This window comes from Schistocerca cancellata, chromosome 4 (genome assembly GCF_023864275.1).
Source record: "Schistocerca cancellata isolate TAMUIC-IGC-003103 chromosome 4, iqSchCanc2.1, whole genome shotgun sequence".
NCBI classification, from domain to species: domain Eukaryota; kingdom Metazoa; phylum Arthropoda; class Insecta; order Orthoptera; family Acrididae; genus Schistocerca; species Schistocerca cancellata.
The window spans coordinates 193763912-193782752 of NC_064629.1; the positions used below are offsets into that span (position 1 = coordinate 193763912).

An 18841-nucleotide genomic window follows, 5' to 3' on the forward strand; every position below is an offset into this window, starting at 1 on the left:
TCGAAAAAGTGTTCCACTGGGTTGAGGTCAGGACTCTGGCCAGACCAGATCAATTCAGCATTGTTAGTGTCCACAAGCCATTGGCTTACAGACTACTTCATGGTTGGTTGGTTTGTTTGTTTTGGGGTTTGATGGGGGCTAAACATAGAGGTCATCAGTCCCCTGTTCCAAACAGACATACTTGTAAAAGGCCTATACAGTAGAAGCGTAACCTCTGCACCCAGAGGGAGGGAACACCAAGGGGTACAGAGCTAAAATGAACACCGCAATAACACAAAATAGAGGACACTTAAAAGGAGCAGAGCTAATAGTTGACTAGAGTTAAACAGAATACAGTGGTTGATGGATCAGGTAGAAGATCAACCACTCAACTACAAACGAAGAACATCCAGCTGGAAAGCGTTGATAGAGGTACCAACACAACTTGTTAGCATAAAAGACATTATTTTGGTATCCACGTCACAATTAAAAGTCGCTGGAGTGGGTGTAGCCTGAGAAATCATGCGGGAGCGCCCACACTAGGGTGAGTGATAAAACCCAGCTGCACGGATAAAACGTAAAACTGAGTGAGCTATAGAAGTATCGTCACCTAGAATTAAAAGAAGTGCAGCTGGTAAATTAAAGGACTGCCGGAAGGGGGCAGTCCATCAGAAGATGGACCACTCTCAGCCCTGCAGCACAGCGACACTTGGGCGGGTTCTCACGGCGAAGGAGATAGCTGTGGGTCAACCGCGTATGTCCAATTCGGAGACGGCAGAGAACAACTGAGTCCCTACGCGTGCCCCTCAAGGATGAGTTCCATACGGCCGTGGACGACTTTACCATGCGGAGCTTATTCTCTACTTTATGAGAGGATGCATTGTCATGCTGATACAATCATCGTCTCTGAGCTACTACTCCACTGTGTGCAGCGCACATTGTTACAAAATGTGTTAATACCATTTCACGATTTCTTACTCGCAATAAGGAGACCACACCCGATCCATGAGATATAGCCGAACAGTACACATGGCAAGTAACGTTCTCCAGGCATTTGTCAGGCCCAAACGCTTCCATCGGATTGCCATAAGTATAGCGTGATTCATCACTCCAAATCACTCGCTTCTAGTCACCCACTGTCCAGTGAAGTCCCTCTTTGCGCCGTCTCAAATGTCACTTAGCACTGACTGCAGAAGGGTGTGGCTTATGAGGGGCTCTCTACCATTGTACCCCATTCTTCGTAACTCCCCAGTCATAGGAATTGCGTTAGCTGGACTGCTGGTAGCACTTCCGAGCTCGCGAGTGATTTCTTTCTCTAATTTCATGCGGTTTTTTAAAACCGTCCCCCGCAACGCTACCGGTCAATGTCCGTCGGTACACGAGGTCTGCCTGGTCTCGGTTTAACTGTGTTTACTCCTTCACATTACCACTTCGCAATCACATCAACACTCGACTTGGGCAGCTTTAAAAGGCAAAAATGTCCCTGATTGATATCTTACTCAAGCGATGTCCAATGAATAGTCTATGTTTGAAGTCACTGAGGTCTGAAACTTCCTGGCAGATTAAAACTGTGTGCCCGACCGAGACTCGAACTCGGGACCTTTGCCTTTCGCGGGCAAGTGCTCTACCAACTGAGCTACCGAAGCACGACTCACGCCCGGTACTCACAGCTTTACTTCTGCCAGTATCTCGTCTCCTACCTTCCAAACTTTACAGAAGCTCTCCTGCGAACCTTGCAGAACTAGCACTCCTGAAAGAAAGGATATAGCGGAGACATGGCTTAGCCACAGCCTGGGGGATGTTTCCAGAATGAGATTTTCACTCTGCAGCGGAGTGTGCGCTGATATGAAACTTCCTGGCAGATTAAAACTGTGTGCCCGACCGAGACTCGAACTCGGGACCTTTGCCTTTCGCGGGCAAGTGCTCTACCAACTGAGCTACCGAAGCACGACTCACGCCCGGTACTCACAGCTTTACTTCTGCCAGTATCTCGTCTCCTACCTTCCAAACTTTACAGAAGCTCTCCTGCGAACCTTGCAGAACTAGCACTCCTGAAAGAAAGGATATAGCGGAGACATGGCTTAGCCACAGCCTGGGGGATGTTTCCAGAATGAGATTTTCACTCTGCAGCGGAGTGTGCGCTGATATGAAACTTCCTGGCAGATTAAAACTGTGTGCCCGACCGAGACTCGAACTCGGGACCTTTGCCTTTCGCGGGCAAGTGCTCTACCAACTGAGCTACCGAAGCACGACTCACGCCCGGTACTCACACTGAGGTCTCCTGGCTGACCTATTCTGCTGCTGCTTCTCTATTGGCAACGCAATATTCCCGCCTCCTTTTATGCTGGCGGGTCTCCATCTTGTGGTCAATTCCGCATTACATATATGTGACCTGATACTTTTGATCAGATAGTGGATATTAGGAGCCATACGTTGTTTTCAACAACGTGAAAGTGATGTAGTAGTTCCTATTCTCAACTTACACTAGCACTTATGGGATGCCCTCATATCACTGCCAAAGAAACAAAAAACGCACCATGAAGGAGTTATCAGAATGCGACGTAAATCCGTAGATATGATTCAGAAAAATTGGATGATTTCTTCAAGAGAATAAGCTTCACACATTAAGCAATTTAATAACGTGTTGATCCACCTCTGGCTCTTATGCAAGCAGTTATTCGCCTCGGCAGTGATTGATAGAGTTGTTGGAAGTCCTCTGGAAAGATATTTTGCCACATTCTGTCCTATTGGCGCATTAGCTCGACAAAATCCCAAGAAGAGCCACACCCATAAATCTCCAAATGTTCTCAACTGGGGAGATCTAGTCACTTTGCTGGCCAAGGTAGAGTTTGGCAAGCACGAAGGCAAGCAGCAGAAACCGTTGCCGTATCCGAGCGGCCATTATCTTGCGGAAATGTATGCCCAGGGCAGCTTGCCATGAACGGCAACAAAACGGTCGTACGAGGGACCCTCCAAAAGAAATGCACACTGTTTTTGTAAAAAATACAATTTTCATTCTGCATGTGTGAAAGTTTTAAGTGTGTAGATACATCCTTACCGCTTGTTTTCAAATTTAGTTCAACCTGTTCCAATGAGTGGCGCCGTGACAGCATGTCTTCAAGATGGCTGCTACACTTGACGTTCGTCAGAAGCAACATGCTGGCACAGAATTCCTGTGCTGTGAAAACGAGACAGTGGGAAACATCCACAAGAGGTTGAGAAAGGTGTATGGAGATGTTGCTGTCGATCGCAGTACAGTTAGTCAGTGGGCAAGCAGGTTACGTGATGAAAGCGGGCACGGCAATATTGAGGATTGTCCTTGCGGTGGCAGGCCTCGTACTGCACACACTCCAGACAATGTGCAGACAGTTAACGAATTGGTGACTGCTGACAGTCGCATCACAGTGAACGAATTGTCACGCTACGTTGGGATAGGGGAAGGAAGTGTTTGTAGAATACGGGAAGTGTTGGCGTTAAAAAAGGTTTGTGCCAGGTGGGTTCCCAAGGTGTTGACAGTGGCTCACAAACAAACAAGAAAAACGGTATGCAGCGAACTTGTGGAACAGTACGAGAATGGTGGAGATGAATTTCTTGGAAGAATTGTGACAGGTGATGAAACATGGCTCCATCATTTTTCACCAGAGCCGAAGAGGCAATCAATGGAGTGGCATCATGCAAATTCACCAAAAAATTCTAAACCACATTTTCTGCTGGAAAAGTTATGGCTGCGGTGTTTTACGATTCCGAAGGACTCTTGCTTGTGGACATCATGCCAAGTGAAACCACAATAAATTCTGATGCATATGTGACGACACTGAAGAAACTTCAAGCTCGAAAGAGTCGTGTTCGACCACATCGGCAGAAGCAGGATGTTTTGCTGTTGTACGACAATTCACGGCCACATGTCAGTCAAAAAACCATAGAAGCGATCACAAAACTCGGATGGACAACACTGAACACCCGCCTTACAGTCCTGACCCAGCTCCATGTGACTATCATTTCTTTGGGAAACAAAGACACTCTTCGTGGAACAAGGTTTGAAGATGACTTTCTTGCGCACGCTGCCAAACAGTGGCTCCAACAGGTTGGTCCAGAATTTTGCCGTGCAGATATACAGGCGCTGGTTCCAAGATGGCGTAAGGCAGTTGAGAGGGATGGAAATTATGTGGAGAAATGAAAATATTGTTCCTAAAGGATGTATCAACACACTGTAAAACTTTCAAACATGTAGAATAAAAGATGGATTTTTAAAAAGATAGTGTGCATTTTTTTTTATTTTAGAGTGACCCTCGTAGAAAATCGTCGACGTACCGCTGTGGTGTAAAGGTATCGCGGATGACCACAGGGGTCGTGCTATGAGGAGAAACGGCACCGCAGATCAACACTCCTGGATGTCCGGCCGTTATGGCGGTCGACAGCCAGGTTGGTATCCCACCACTGCCCTGGTCACCTTCAGACACGTCATCGCTGGACATCGGAGGCGCAGACTCTTCAGTGATGAAGAACACGGCGCAGCAGCAAGTCGACGGTATTCTACGACCCATTTTGTTTCCCTTCATGGAAAGCCATCCTGAGCTTACATTTCAGTAAGATAATGCCCGCCTGCACATGGTGAGAGTTCCTACTGCTTGTCTTCATGCTTGTCAAACCCTACCTTGGCCAGCAAGCTCGCTAACAACGTATGCAGCATTATGGGCAGGGCACTCCAACCACCTCGGGATTTTGACGATCTAACACGCTGGTTCAACAAAATTTGGCAAAGTATCCTTCAGAGGGACATCCAACAACTCTGTCAATCAATGCCACGCCGATAACTACTTGCATAATGGGCAGAGGTTGACCAACGCGTTACTGACTTGCCCAACTTGTGAAGCTCGTTCTCTTGAATAAATCACCCAAATTTTCTGAAATTGTAATCATTTATTTGTCGGTGCATGTCCATTAAATCTACCGGTTTCCGTTCCATCCGGGTAATTCCTTCGCCGTGTGTGTCTTTTTTTTTTGTCTTACGAGTGTAATAAACTTGGATCCTCCTGTGGATGCTGTACACAAGGTGGACGAGACGTTGCTGCCTTCGACAACAGCCCTCGGGTTATCTTGTATGAGGATGCACTGCAAGAGTCAACTGGTTCAAAGCGCGTTCAATCAGATTCATGTCAACATATAAGGCTGGGTATTCTATTCACTCAATTTCTGCTGCCTGGAGAGAGGTGTTCACAAGGTGAGCCCAACAATCTGGCGTATTATACTTTTTTAAAGATGAAGTGGTGATAGTAGTGTTTGACAATATGATGGAGGAGACTGTCTCAATAACTCAAAGAACATAAATAAACGACAGTGTATTTTGTTTTCCGCTTATTAGTCCCTGCTTGCCTTTTGATGACGACGGCAGGTATTTAACTGCTATATAGCCATCAATAGATCTGTATGTTCTTTGCATAGGCATGTTTTGCTGAGCACTACTCGCAAGCGTGGGTTGCATTAACTACTTGGACTGGGTAAGCTGACTTCTCGCTACTGCACTTCTACAAGTGGATTTGCAGACACGTGGCTTTTAATTTCATTACTGGCATCAGTCTACGTCGAAATGCTAAATTTTTTCACTGTAGCAGAAAATGAAGGTGCAAAAGTAGGCGGTTGCTGGGCTTTAAACGAATTTTTCGTTTCGTATTATCGTACTCCCTTTGTCACTTTAATTTACTGAATCATCTTCAGCTCCAAATGAACGGAACAATCTCCACTCTCGAGTGCGTTGCTCGTTCCACAATTAGTACGTAATGGTGAACACGTACATGGGCCGCTTAGGCAAAATTTACACTTATTGCCCAATCTTTACGTATAATAGTACGCACACACTGCTAGCATGTAAAACACCTTGAAGGTCTTGGTATGTATGACGACACCTTTAAGCGTATAAGTTCTGATTTCATAAAGTCGAGAAAAACAGCTGTGTTGAAACTCAGCACAAATCAGGGAGGCTGTACTTTAACCTGACTCATAAAAAACTATTCGTTTTTTTTAAAAATCCACAAAAAACAATAAAACAACTATAATGAAAATTTCATTAACATACAGTCGGCCAGTGTGGCCCAGCGGTTCTAGGCGCTTCAGTCTGGAACCACGCGATCGCTACGGTCGCAGGTTCGAATCCTGCCTCAGGCATGGATATGTGTGATGTCCTTAGGTCAGTTAGGTTTAAGTAGTTCTAAATTCTAGGGGACTGATGACCTCTGATGGTAAGTCCCAGAGTGCTCAGAGCCATTTGAGCCATTAACATACAAAATGTTCCGCAGCTAGACTTTTACAAATTAAACGAGCAATCATATTTTTTGACGGTAATTATTTACTGTCACAAGAATTTATTTTATTACCATTGTGTTTTAACCTTTCTTGGAATACACAGATAAACAACATTTACACTTCTAGAAAAAAAACTTGATGCAGAATCGTGGTGACCTAAGTACAATTTAATACTTTTTGGAAGCATGCAGAAATTTATAGATTTTTTTCTAATTTATCTGGTCTTTTCTCATCTAAATTATTTCTTTTTGATCAAACAAGCCTGTAGGTGCAGAAAATTGTCAATTGATGCAGTGTTGGCAGGGCAAGGATACAGGCACTAATAAGTAGTTTTAAGAATATGTAGCGTTTTGAATAAATTAATTATAGGAATTTAAATAGAGCCATTTAATCATCAATACAAAAAATCCAAAAACCCAATTAAATCCACAAAAACCCCATTTTATCCAATGGATTGGTTTTTTAAATACCTAAATTTTTCTCAACCCTTGCACAAATGCAGCTATCTTTTACAGTTCAACATTGGCACCTTTCATGGTACTTCCCACCCTTCTTTCAATTCCCTAGTGTCACAGTCTAGTATGTGCAACAGTCCCTATGAGTGTAAACATATTGTGGGAGCTGATCCGTGTTCAGTGGCTATGACCTCGTCTCATTCTTGTGGGTGTTCAAGAGGGCTTAATTCACTACTTTTATTGTAGGGATGCGTCTTTATTTTGTGTGTGATAGCGATACAGACGAAGTGGACCACCAAGGTCCCGACGCTCTGTGACGTACGTCATATCGCTGCGTCGCATGGTGGTAGTTGAAGCAACCACATACCTTTCAGTTATAAAGGGCTGGTGGGACTCTCAACCCCGCAGCTCCAGAGCACCTATTTCAGCAACCTGCGTTCAAAGTGGCAACGACAACGGTCGTCAGACACCGTGGCCAGAGGTCAACCGATAACACAGGGCGACAGCTTGGTCATAGTGTGTCCGATCTTCGTCAGTTTTTGGCAGGGTCAAGGAGGTGAGATTAGGATCTATTCTATGTATGAAATAGGTTAGATTTACCCTCTTAGGGTGGGGTGGATAGCACGACGCCTGTGTGCTGGGATACGAGTGCTGCATAGTGGCTTCTCCTATTTAAGTGACACCGAATGCATATGAATGGAGCTTTCCTATCTCGTAAAGAACGTGGCGAGTACTAATACACTCTTTCCTTAGTTATCTGAATACCAGACAAGTTTTACGAATACATGAGACGACGGGAGAAATGTTCTGTTACATACTCGAGATCATTCGTGGTAACCTTGAAATGCAGGCTATAAACACTCTGTTCCAATGTATTTACACTCATCAAAAAAAAATTTTGCAACACCTCGGTTCCGAGAGTTCCGGAGCCTGTACAGAAAATTGGATTAGAGATCAACATAAACATAATTTCCGCCCTTTTTATTGCTCGTATTCCTGTGCCTGTATTCCTCGTGGCATATTATCCACAAGTTAATCAAGGCACTGTTCGTCCAGATTGCCCCACTCTTCGACGGCGATTCGACGTAGATCCAACAGAGTGGTTGTTGGTTCACGTCGTCCATAAACAGCCCTTTTCAATATATCCCAGGCATGTTCGATAGAGTTCATGTCTGAAGAACATTGTGGCCACTCTAGTCGAGCGATGTCGTTATCCTGAAGGAAGTCATTCACAAGATGTGCACGATGGTGGGGCGCGAATTGTCGTCCATGAAGATGAATGCCTCCCCAACATCCTGCCGATATGGTTGCACTATCGGTCAGAGGATGGCATTCACATATCGTACAGCCATTACAGTGCTTTCCATGACCACCAGCAGGGTACGTCGGCCAATCGTAATGCCACCCCAAAACAGCACGGAACCTCCACCTTGCTGCACTCGCTCGACAATGTGTGTAACGCGTTCAGCCTGATCGGGGTTGTCTTCAAACACGTCTCCGACGATTGTCTGGTTGAAGGCACATGTGACACTCATCGGTGAACAGAACGTGATGACAATCCTGAGCAGTCGATTTGGCATGCTGCTGGGCCCATCTGTACCGCACTGCATGGTGTCGTGGTTGCACAGATAGACCTTGCCTTGGACGTCGGGAGTGAAGTTGCGCATCATGCAGCCTATTGTGTACAGTTTGAGTCTTAACACGACGTCCTGTGGCTGCACGACAAGCATTATTCAATATGGTGGCGCTGCTGTCAGTGTTCCTCCGAGCCATAATCCGTAGGTAGCGGTCATCCACTGCAGTAGTAGCCTTTGGGCGGCCTGAGCGAGGCATGAAATCGACAGTTCCTGTCTCTCTGTATCTCCTCCATGTCCGAAGGACATCGCTTTGGTTCACTCCGAGACGCCTGGACATTTCCCTTGTTGACAGTCCCTCCTGGCACAAAGTAACAATACGGACGCGATCAAACCGCGGTATTGACCGTCTAGGCATGGTTGATTTACAGACAACACGAGATCCTTCTTCCTGGTGGAATGACGAACTGGTCGGCTGTCGGACCCCCTCCGTCTAATAGGCGCTGTTCTTGCATGGCTGTTTACATCCTTGGGCGGGTTTAGTCACATCTCTGAACAGTCAAAGGGACTGTGTCTGTGATACAGTATCCACAGTCGACATCTATCTTCAGGAGTTCTGGGAACCGGGGTGATGCAAAACTTTTTTTGATGTTTGTATTTAAAGCTGTGCAGACGTACGTCAACCTTCAATTACTCATGTAGCACAAGAGTGAAAGACAGGCATAAAGGGTAGTATGAGAAACTCTGAAAACCTAAAGCACTTAGAAGTGGAAATACGAGTACATACCCTACACCACATTTGCAAACCACTTCATATTAACAGAATCAATACGCTACTGGCAGTAACAATAATTGGTAGACAACTAATGACAACCTACCACAAAAAAGATCCAATACAGTAGCTGTAAGCATAAGATAGGCCACCCTTTTCACTTTAACAAATTATTTTTTTTTTTGAAGTTATAATCTATGCCTAAAATGTCGAATGAAGATTTTGGTTATTTGAGGTTGGAATAAACCTGCGACTTCAGTCCATAGATACCGAACTATAACACGATTGATATTTTCATCCTCAAGATGCCACACATTTTCTCTTTCTCGTATTAAACTTAACAGTTTCTCACGCTCCGTAACGTCGGTCGAATTGAGTGAAGAAAACAAACTGATTTGGATTTCAGCGATTGTCGTTCGAAGTCTGTACGTTCGGAAGATAAGATCTCATATCTACATCTACGTGATTAATCTACTGTTCACAATAAAGTGCTTGGCAGAGGGTTCAGTGAACCACCTTCAGGCTGTCTCTCTACCGTTCCACTCTCGAACGGCACGCGGGAAAAACGAGCACTTAAATTTTTCTGTGCGAGCTCTGATTTCTCTTATTTTATCGTGATGGACATTTCTCCCTATATGGGTGAGTGCCAACAGAATGTTTTCGCAATCGGAGGAGAAAACTGGTGATTGAAATTTAATGAGAAGATCCAGTTGCAACGCCTTTGTTTTAATGACTGCCACTCCAATTCACGTATCATGTCTGTGACACTATCACCCCTATTTCGCGATAATACAAAACGAGCTGCCCTTCTTCGAACTTTTTCGATGTCATCCGTCAGTCCCAACTGAGGCAGATCCCACACCGCAAAGCAATACTCCAGAATAGAGCGGACAAGCGCGGTGTAAGCAGTCTCTTTAGTAGACCTATTGCACCTTCTAAGTGTTCTGCCAATGAATCGCAGTCTTGTTTGCTCTACCCACAATATTATCTATGTGATCGTTCCATTTTTGGTTATTTCTAATTGTAATCCCTAAGTACACTCCTGGAAATGGAAAAAAGAACACATTGACACCGGTGTGTCAGACCCACCATACTTGCTCCGGACACTGCGAGAGGGCTGTACAAGCAATGATCACATGCACGGCACAGCGGACACACCAGGAACCGCGGTGTTGGCCGTCGAATGGCGCTAGCTGCGCAGCATTTGTGCACCGCCGCCGTCAGTGTCAGCCAGTTTGCCGTGGCATACGGAGCTCCATCGCAGTCTTTAACACTGGTAGCATGCCGCGACAGCGTGGACGTGAACCGTATGTGCAGTTGACGGACTTTGAGCGAGGGCGTATAGTGGGCATGCGGGAGGCCGGGTGGACGTACTGCCGAATTGCTCAACACGTAGGGCGTGAGGTCTCCACAGTACATCGATGTTGTCGCCAGTAGTCGGCGGAAGGTGCACGTGCCCGTCGACCTGGGACCGGACCGCAGCGACGCACGGATGCACGCCAAGACCGTAGGATCCTACGCAGTGCCGTAGGGGACCGCACCGCCACTTCCCAGCAAATTAGGGACACTGTTGCTCCTGGGGTATCGGCGAGGACCATTCGCAACCGTCTCCATGAAGCTGGGCTACGGTCCCGCACACCGTTAGGCCGTCTTCCGCTCACGCCCCAACATCGTGCAGCCCGCCTCCAGTGATGTCGCGACAGGCGTGAATGGAGGGACGAGTGGAGACGTGTCGTCTTCAGCGATGAGAGTCGCTTCTGCCTTGGTGCCAATGATGGTCGTATGCGTGTTTGGCGCCGTGCAGGTGAGCGCCACAATCAGGACTGCATACGACCGAGGCACACAGGGCCAACACCCGGCATCATGGTGTGGGGAGCCATCTCCTACACTAGCCGTACACCACTGGTGATGGTCGAGGGGACACTGAATAGTGCACGGTACATCCAAACCGCCACCGAACCCATCGTTCTACCATTCCTAGACCGGCAAGGGAACTTGCTGTTCCAACAGGACAATGCACGTCCGCCTGTATCCCGTGCCACCCAACGTGCTCTAGAAGGTGTAAGTCAACTACCCTGGCCAGCAAGATCTCCGGATCTGTCCCCTATTGAGCATGTTTGGGACTGGATGAAGCGTCGTCTCACGCGGTCTGCACGTCCAGCACGAACGCTGGTCCAACTGAGGCGCCAGGTGGAAATGGCATGGCAAGCCGTTCCACAGGACTACATCCAGCATCTCTACGATCGTCTCCATGGGAGAATAGCAGCCTGCATTGCTCCGAAAGGTGGATATACACTGTACTAGTGCCGACATTGTGCATGCTCTGTTGCCTGTGTCTATGTGCCTGTGGTTCTGTCAGTGTGATCATGTGATGTATCTGACCCCAGGTATGTGTCAATAAAGTTTCCCCTTCCTGGGACAATGAATTCACGGTGTTCTTATTTCAATTTCCAGGAGTGTATTTAGCTGAATTTACAGCCTTCAGATTTGTGTGACTTGTCGCGAAATCGAAATTTAGCCGATTTCTTTTAGTACTCATGTGAATACATTCACACTTTTCTTTATTCAGCGTCAATTGCCACTTTTCGCACCATACAGATATCTTATCTAAATCATTTTGCAAGTCATTTTGGTCATCTGATGACTCTACAAGACGGTAATTGACACCATCATCTGCAAACAGTCTAAGACGGCTACTCACATTGGCTCCTATGTCGTTAATATAGATCAGGAACAATAGAGGTTAGGTTAGGTTAGTGTTGTTTAACGTCCCGTCGACAACGAGGTCATTAGAGACGGAGCGCAAGCTCGGGTTAGGGAAGGATGGGGAAGGAAATCGGCCGTGCCCTTTCAAAGGAACCATCCCGGCATTTGCCTGAAACGATTTTGGGAAATCACGGAAAACCTAAATCAGGATGGCTGGAGACGGGATTGAACCGTCGTCCTCCCGAATGCGAGGGAACAATAGAGGGCCTATAACACTTTCTTGGGGAACGCCGGATATTACTTCTGTTTTACTCGGTGACTTTCCGTCTATTACTACGAACTGCGACCTTTCTGACAGGATATCCGGAATCCAGTCGCACAACTGAGGCGATAATCCGTAGGCACGCAGTTTGGTTAGAAGACGCTTGTGAGGAACGATGTCTAAAGCCTTCTGGAAATCTAAAAATTTGGAATCAATTTGACATCCCCTATCGATAGCACTTATTACTTCATGAGTGTAAAGAGCTAGTTGTGTTTCACAGGAACGATATTTTCTGAATCCGTGCTGACTGTGTGTCAATAAATCGTTTTCTTCGAGGTACTGCATAATGTTCGAATACAGTATATGTTCGAAAACCCTACTGCAAATCGACGTTAGTGATATAGGCCTGTAATTCAGTGGATTAGTCGTACTTCCCTTTTTAGGTATTGGTGTGATCGGCTGTAGTGCGACCGTGCACGTAGTGGCGTACTGATTTGAAAAGATTGGCCGTCTGCGGCCGATGTAGGCCGTCGACGGAATCCACCGATCCACCGATATCGGAGGCACTGTGACCGCAGCTTAACCCGGCCAAGTTCCCGGAGGTGCTCGTCGTTTGAAGTGACCCAGGAAGCGTATGTGGCTCATCAAACTCTACGGATATGGTGCGTATTACCGCCCGTGGTGCGGTACAAGTACAAACAACAGCAAACATACTTCACTGCAAGAAGAGGAATTTCATGTGCGTGCAGCACTGTGGTTTGTTTCGTATACAACACATTACTGCATGTTTCTGACTAGCAGTCATTGCTCTAAACGTAACGCTGCTATCACCTGAACGGGTTTATACTGACAGTAGGTCAGTAGTCGTAATGTTCTGGCCGATCAGTGTATTCAGGTTGTACAATCAATGATCTGAAAATCCACTTTTGCAGTTTGCTCTATGAGCCCTTTTGCCATGCTTTATCATTTGTGTTTGTTTTGGCTCAATACCATAACGCCATTTTGTATGCCTATCACTTGTGGTAGCTATTCAATTTTGCACCATTCCCTCGCTAAAATACGCATGCCCGATGACCTTGTCAAACAACAGATTAAATGAAAGTGGCGACATTATATCACTGTGCCTTCACTATGCTACATAAAATGTGAATGTTCCTTCTAAAGTGTTAATGTATTAATAACTGCACAGTGATTACAGTTTAATGTATGGTACATTACTGGAGACAAAACGCCACTCAGACTGCAGGGGGGAGGAATCAGTCAGCATTATTTATGAAGAGTTACTCTGGGAATTACTGACATCAATCTAGCATGCAATCGATTCTTCAGTTCATCCCAAAGAAGTTTGATGGAGTTCAGACAGTGGCTTTGAGCAGACTCATCCACGAAATCTATTTGATGTTCCATGATCCATGGCTGAATGTTCAAAGGGTTGTAGGCAGGAAAAATATTAAGCTGTTATATGTAAGTGAGCATATTACTTTTAACAGTAAAAGTTTATAAATTGTAATAAAGTTTATAAATTGTAATAAAGTTTATAAATTGTAATAAAGTTTATAAATTGTAATAAAGTTTATAAATTGTAATAAAGTTTATAAATTGTAATAAAGTTTATAAATTGTAATAAAGTTTATAAATTGTAATAAAGTTTATAAATTGTAATAAAGTTTATAAATTGTAATAAAGTTTATAAATTGTAATAAAGTTTATAAATTGTAATAAAGTTTATAAATTGTAATAAAGTTTATAAATTGTAATAAAGTTTATAAATTGTAATAAAGTTTATAAATTGTAATAAAGTTTATAAATTGTAATAAAGTTTATAAATTGTAATAAAGTTTATAAATTGTAATAAAGTTTATAAATTGTAATAAAGTTTATAAATTGTAATAAAGTTTATAAATTGTAATAAAGTTTATAAATTGTAATAAAGTTTATAAATTGTAATAAAGTTTATAAATTGTAATAAAGTTTATAAATTGTAATAAAATATTTAATATCTAAATTGATATAGATGTATAAGTAATTTTCAACAGCCCATGACTACAACTTCACTGATGACTGTGTCCGACACACAGGGAGGGAAGAGTTATGTGATGTTCCTACAGTACAACACATGGATTGCCAGATCAAACTTAATTCTTTTCATTGACTCATTCTATCAGAAACCATGTCTATGGTGACAAATTTTATGTACACTTATATACCTTTGGGAAAGAGCCTTGCGTCTTATCTGTCCACATTCATTGTGGTGTCCCAGCACATTTGGGCATGGCCAGATTGTTTATGCCACGATTACTGCACCAATAAAGCAACACAATGTCTCTCTTCAGTATCTCACTGCAGCACACCAATCGTATTCTAGGCTTTGAGAGACTTAATAGGCATTCATCAAGGATACTACTGGAGGAACAGCATTAAATCAATGAGGAAGAAATGTTTCCTACCCTGGCCACATCAAGGTCATAATGAATACAGCACTAGAGTTTAACTGGGTATGTGTCAGGGTGAACATCAGTTGTGCCTTTTTTCCCTAATGAAATTGTCCCACCATTTGCTTGAAATGATGTAGGAAATCCCTAAAACCTAAATCTGGATGGCCAGATAGGGATTTGATCCGCCATTTCCTCCCACAAAATAAGATTTTCAGTTTAAAAATACAACAGAGTTGGCTTTCAAAAAATGTGGACAGATTATTTACTATTTTTTTCATGTTTTTATTTCTACTGGCTGCTCAGTTGAAAATAAACTTTACTCAGCATGACTAGCTACTTTTGACCTAAGGTCACTGTGAAGCATACAGATAGATATGGACACACAACCACAATAAGGATTTGTCAAAAATTATGTGGCAAGGCTGTAACTGGGAGTAATGAAGTGTAACAGGCATTGAATACAACCCCCATCAATGTATTCCATGACTGTTATATTTTTGATTATATTAACTTTTTTTTGACTTTACTGTCTTCCTACATCATTAGTTTCATGAGGCTGCCTCGAAAGATGTAGGTGCCCATGGAATAAAAACATAATGGGTCATAACATGTGTCTTGTCTCTGTCACTTCTTGTGCTTTAAGCTAGATTATAACTGACATCAGTGTGGATTTTGTGTATTTTAACAAACAGTTTCTACAGTCTTACATTTCTCGAATAGACCACACTGAAAGAAGCACTGATGAATGCCTGCTGAAAAATAGAGAGCATAACAATGAATGCTCACAGTTTAGATCTCAAAATTGGGGGTTTGTCACATTCCTCATTCAACTAGAAAATTTCTGAAACAGCTTTAATCCATACATTTGTTAAAGAAATGTTATCTTGTGCAACATTCCACTATCATTAACCATGATGTACACAGGGAAGCCTAAAAGCAAATGTCTTTGCAGACTGTAACAAATAAAACATGACACTCCAATGGCTATGAAGAAGAGATGTTTAGTGCAACGAACAATATAAATAACAAGAAATAAATAAAAGCCCAGATTTGATTTTCAGTTGCTGGAATTACTAGAAAAGACAATTTACACTGTGGTCTAAGAGTGTTAGACTGAAGGTACCCCCCAATATGCAGGGCACAATGTGCAGGGAGAGCCAGGAAAAGGTATATAATCCTGATACCACCAAATCATCTTCAAACGGGAAGCTTTGCTCTCGTGAGATCAAGGAAACATATGGCAAATAAAGGCCAACAATGGAGCCCTGGGACTCTATACAAATGTGTTAAAGATATTTGCCTGTGACTACCTTGTAGACACCTATCAGGTGTCATTCTAGTCTAAAAAAAAATTATCTGTAGGTTTCATAAATCAATATCTATTACCAATGGTAAATAGTTTTGGTAGGCAACATTTCAAATAAAATAAGTACCCGCATTATAATGTACACAATGTAAGATAAAACATGAAATTAAGTTCTGCTTTAAGTTTCAATACAATAAAGGACAATTTTTTTACACATGTTTATAAACTATTTTGGAACAACAATGTTAAATACCAATTACAATGAATTAACCTTCTGTTGATTTACACACCTAAATGTATGACCTTGTAACAAAAACTATTCCATGGCAGACCACAACGTTTGGAGCATGACAGAAGTAAAAACATCACTCACAGTTGCATAATAAGCTACACAATGATAAGTTCAGATAATTATAATGCATATAAAAAACTTGTGTATATCAAACCACTACAGGAACTAACTGCAATATAAAACTGTCTGCTAATAAAGTAATGTTTTGAAATGTGTACCAATGCAAATGGTAGTCTTGGGTATTATATTACGGGAAGGAGGAAACGACATATTTCCTCAGGAATGAAGTTCTTCCTACATTAACCCTCCAGGCACAGTTAGTTAGTTTCATGTTCCAAGAATCATTTTGCATAATAGTTCATAATGACGTGGAATGAGTCATTCTACATTCAAATCGCAAATTAATTTGTATATACAGTTCATTCTGAACTTTTCTCAGTTTTTTGTCCACAAAGAAAAAAGATATTCAGATGTGAGTTAGTAAGGCCCACCTACCACCTTTTACAAATTACAGTAACAGAAATTCTTCTATGGACTAGGAGGAGTCATAAAGGAGAAACTTTCTCAGTTTCTTTTCAAATTTTACTCCTCCACCACCACCACCACCACCACCACCACCAAATTACACTCTTTATATTCATAATTGTTCAAACATATACACAAACAACATGAGAATTTTTAGACCCTCTAATTTTTGCTGAAGACATAAAATATTTACCTGAAGATAGAATTACTCTGTAGTTACATATGAGATGCTATCCAAAATTTTCAGAACTGGTGCTGCCGTCTGTTGAAAACCTTACCTTTGGACTAATGGTCACTATCACCCTCAAAGAAGTTCCCATCCACATGCGCACGCCAGTCCCAGTGCTTCTGCCACTGGTCACACTTTTTCTGGAAGTCCTGTTCTTTGAGGGTGTTTATCACTGCCAGCGATGCTTCTTGAATCCTCTCGAGTGTCAAACCGATGGCCTTTCAACTTGAGTTTCAGTTTTGGGAATAGCGCGAAGTCGCAAGGTGCCAAATCTAGCGAGTACAGTGGGTCAGGTACAACTGCCATCATGTTTTTTTTGCCAAAAAGGTCTCTGTGAGCAAAGACGTGTGACAGGGCGCATTGTTGTGATGCAGCAGCCAGTTCTCTCGACGCCAAAATTCGAGCCATTGTCATTGCACATTTTCACGGAGCCGCCACAAAACGCCACAGTAGTACGCAGAATTCACTGTTTGGTTGGGGTGGGATGAATTCTTTGTGCACAATTCCCTTGGCATCAAAGAAAATGATGATCATGCTCTTCACCTGTCTTGCTTTTTTTGGGTCTTGGAGAGCCCGGGCTCTTCCACTGGGATGATTGTTGCTTTGTCTCTGGGTCATAACTGTAAATCCAGCTCTTGTCCCCAGTGATAACCCATGACAAGAAGGTTGGATCATCAGATGCAGTCTGACGAAGGCCCGTGCAAACTTCAACACGCTGCACCTTCTGATCAGCTGTCAAGATCCTTGGCACAAATTTTGCAGTGACACAATGCATGCCCAATTCATCAGTCAACATTCATTGACATGTCCCATAACCAATACCCACTTCATCCACAAGGTCTTTAATGGTTCGATGTCGATCCGCATGAACCAATTGTTGAAGTTTGGCAACAATGTCTGGCGTTGTGTGGCTAATGGCCCTTCCAGTGTGAACATCATCTTCGACGTCTGTACGGTCGGCCCTGAACCAAGCATGCCACTCAAACACACGTGTATGGCTCATGTTCTGTCCCCCAAACACTTGTTGAATCATTGCAAGGGTCTCCGTAGCACTTCTCCCAAGATTCACACAGAATTTGATACACACACGCTGTTCTGTTCGCGGATCCATCATAAAATCGCCACACACCAAACACAGAGTATTACGGAAATCACTGTCGACACGCAACATGTCCTCCCAGCCTGAATACCACTCTGCACACTAACTCATGAGATATGCAACTCTAATCACCTAGTGGTGCAAAGATCTACTACTCCTACTTTCCAGATGGAAGCACAAGTCCCAAAAAATCTTTGATTCCTCCTAGTATACCACGATTCATAAATGCTGATGTTGCAGTCTTCAGGCCAAAGACTAGTCCGATGCACCTCTCCACACAAGTCTATTAGGTGCAATTCTCTTCATCTCTACATAGCTATAGCAACCCACATCTATCTGAACCTGCTTACTGTAATCAAACTTTGATCAACCTACACAAATTCCACCTCCAAAACTTCCCTCAAATACCATATTTACAATTCCTTGCCTCAGGATGTGTCCTGTCAACTGATCCCTTTTTATTTTTAATCATGTTGTGCAATACATTTCTTTCTTCCACAATTCAATACTGTATCTTTTTTATTCGTTATCTGATCTACCCACCTAATCTTTCCCTAATGACATCATCCTCATACATAGTTCCCATTCACAGATATAAATGATGGATGAATGGCAATATGACAAAACTTATTTGATTGCAGACAGACATGTTTCATAAGACTTGTTCATAACCCAAAAATCCAATTCTGTACAACTGTGTAAGGTGAAAACCTGATTGTTACCACACTATTGAAGGAAAAAATGAGTAACAGCATTCTTTTTCAGAAGGCACATTAATTACTTCTGTAATTGAGGCTTTGTAGTAAAATTTTTAATACATAAAATTTGTAAGGAACTCGTTTGGTATGAAATTCAAACCTGGAGTTAAAAATGTGAAAAGAACATGGACATTTCAAAATAATGACAG

The 18841-nt window shown here is 43.1% G+C and overlaps 1 protein-coding gene across 2 annotated transcripts in view; it reads right to left on the reverse strand.

Annotated features, from left to right (window-relative positions):
- LOC126183792 (acyl-CoA-binding domain-containing protein 5) overlaps positions 1–18841 on the reverse strand; it is a 144474-nt gene that overhangs the window by 115391 nt on the left and 10242 nt on the right. The gene's annotated exons all lie outside the window — the stretch shown is intronic.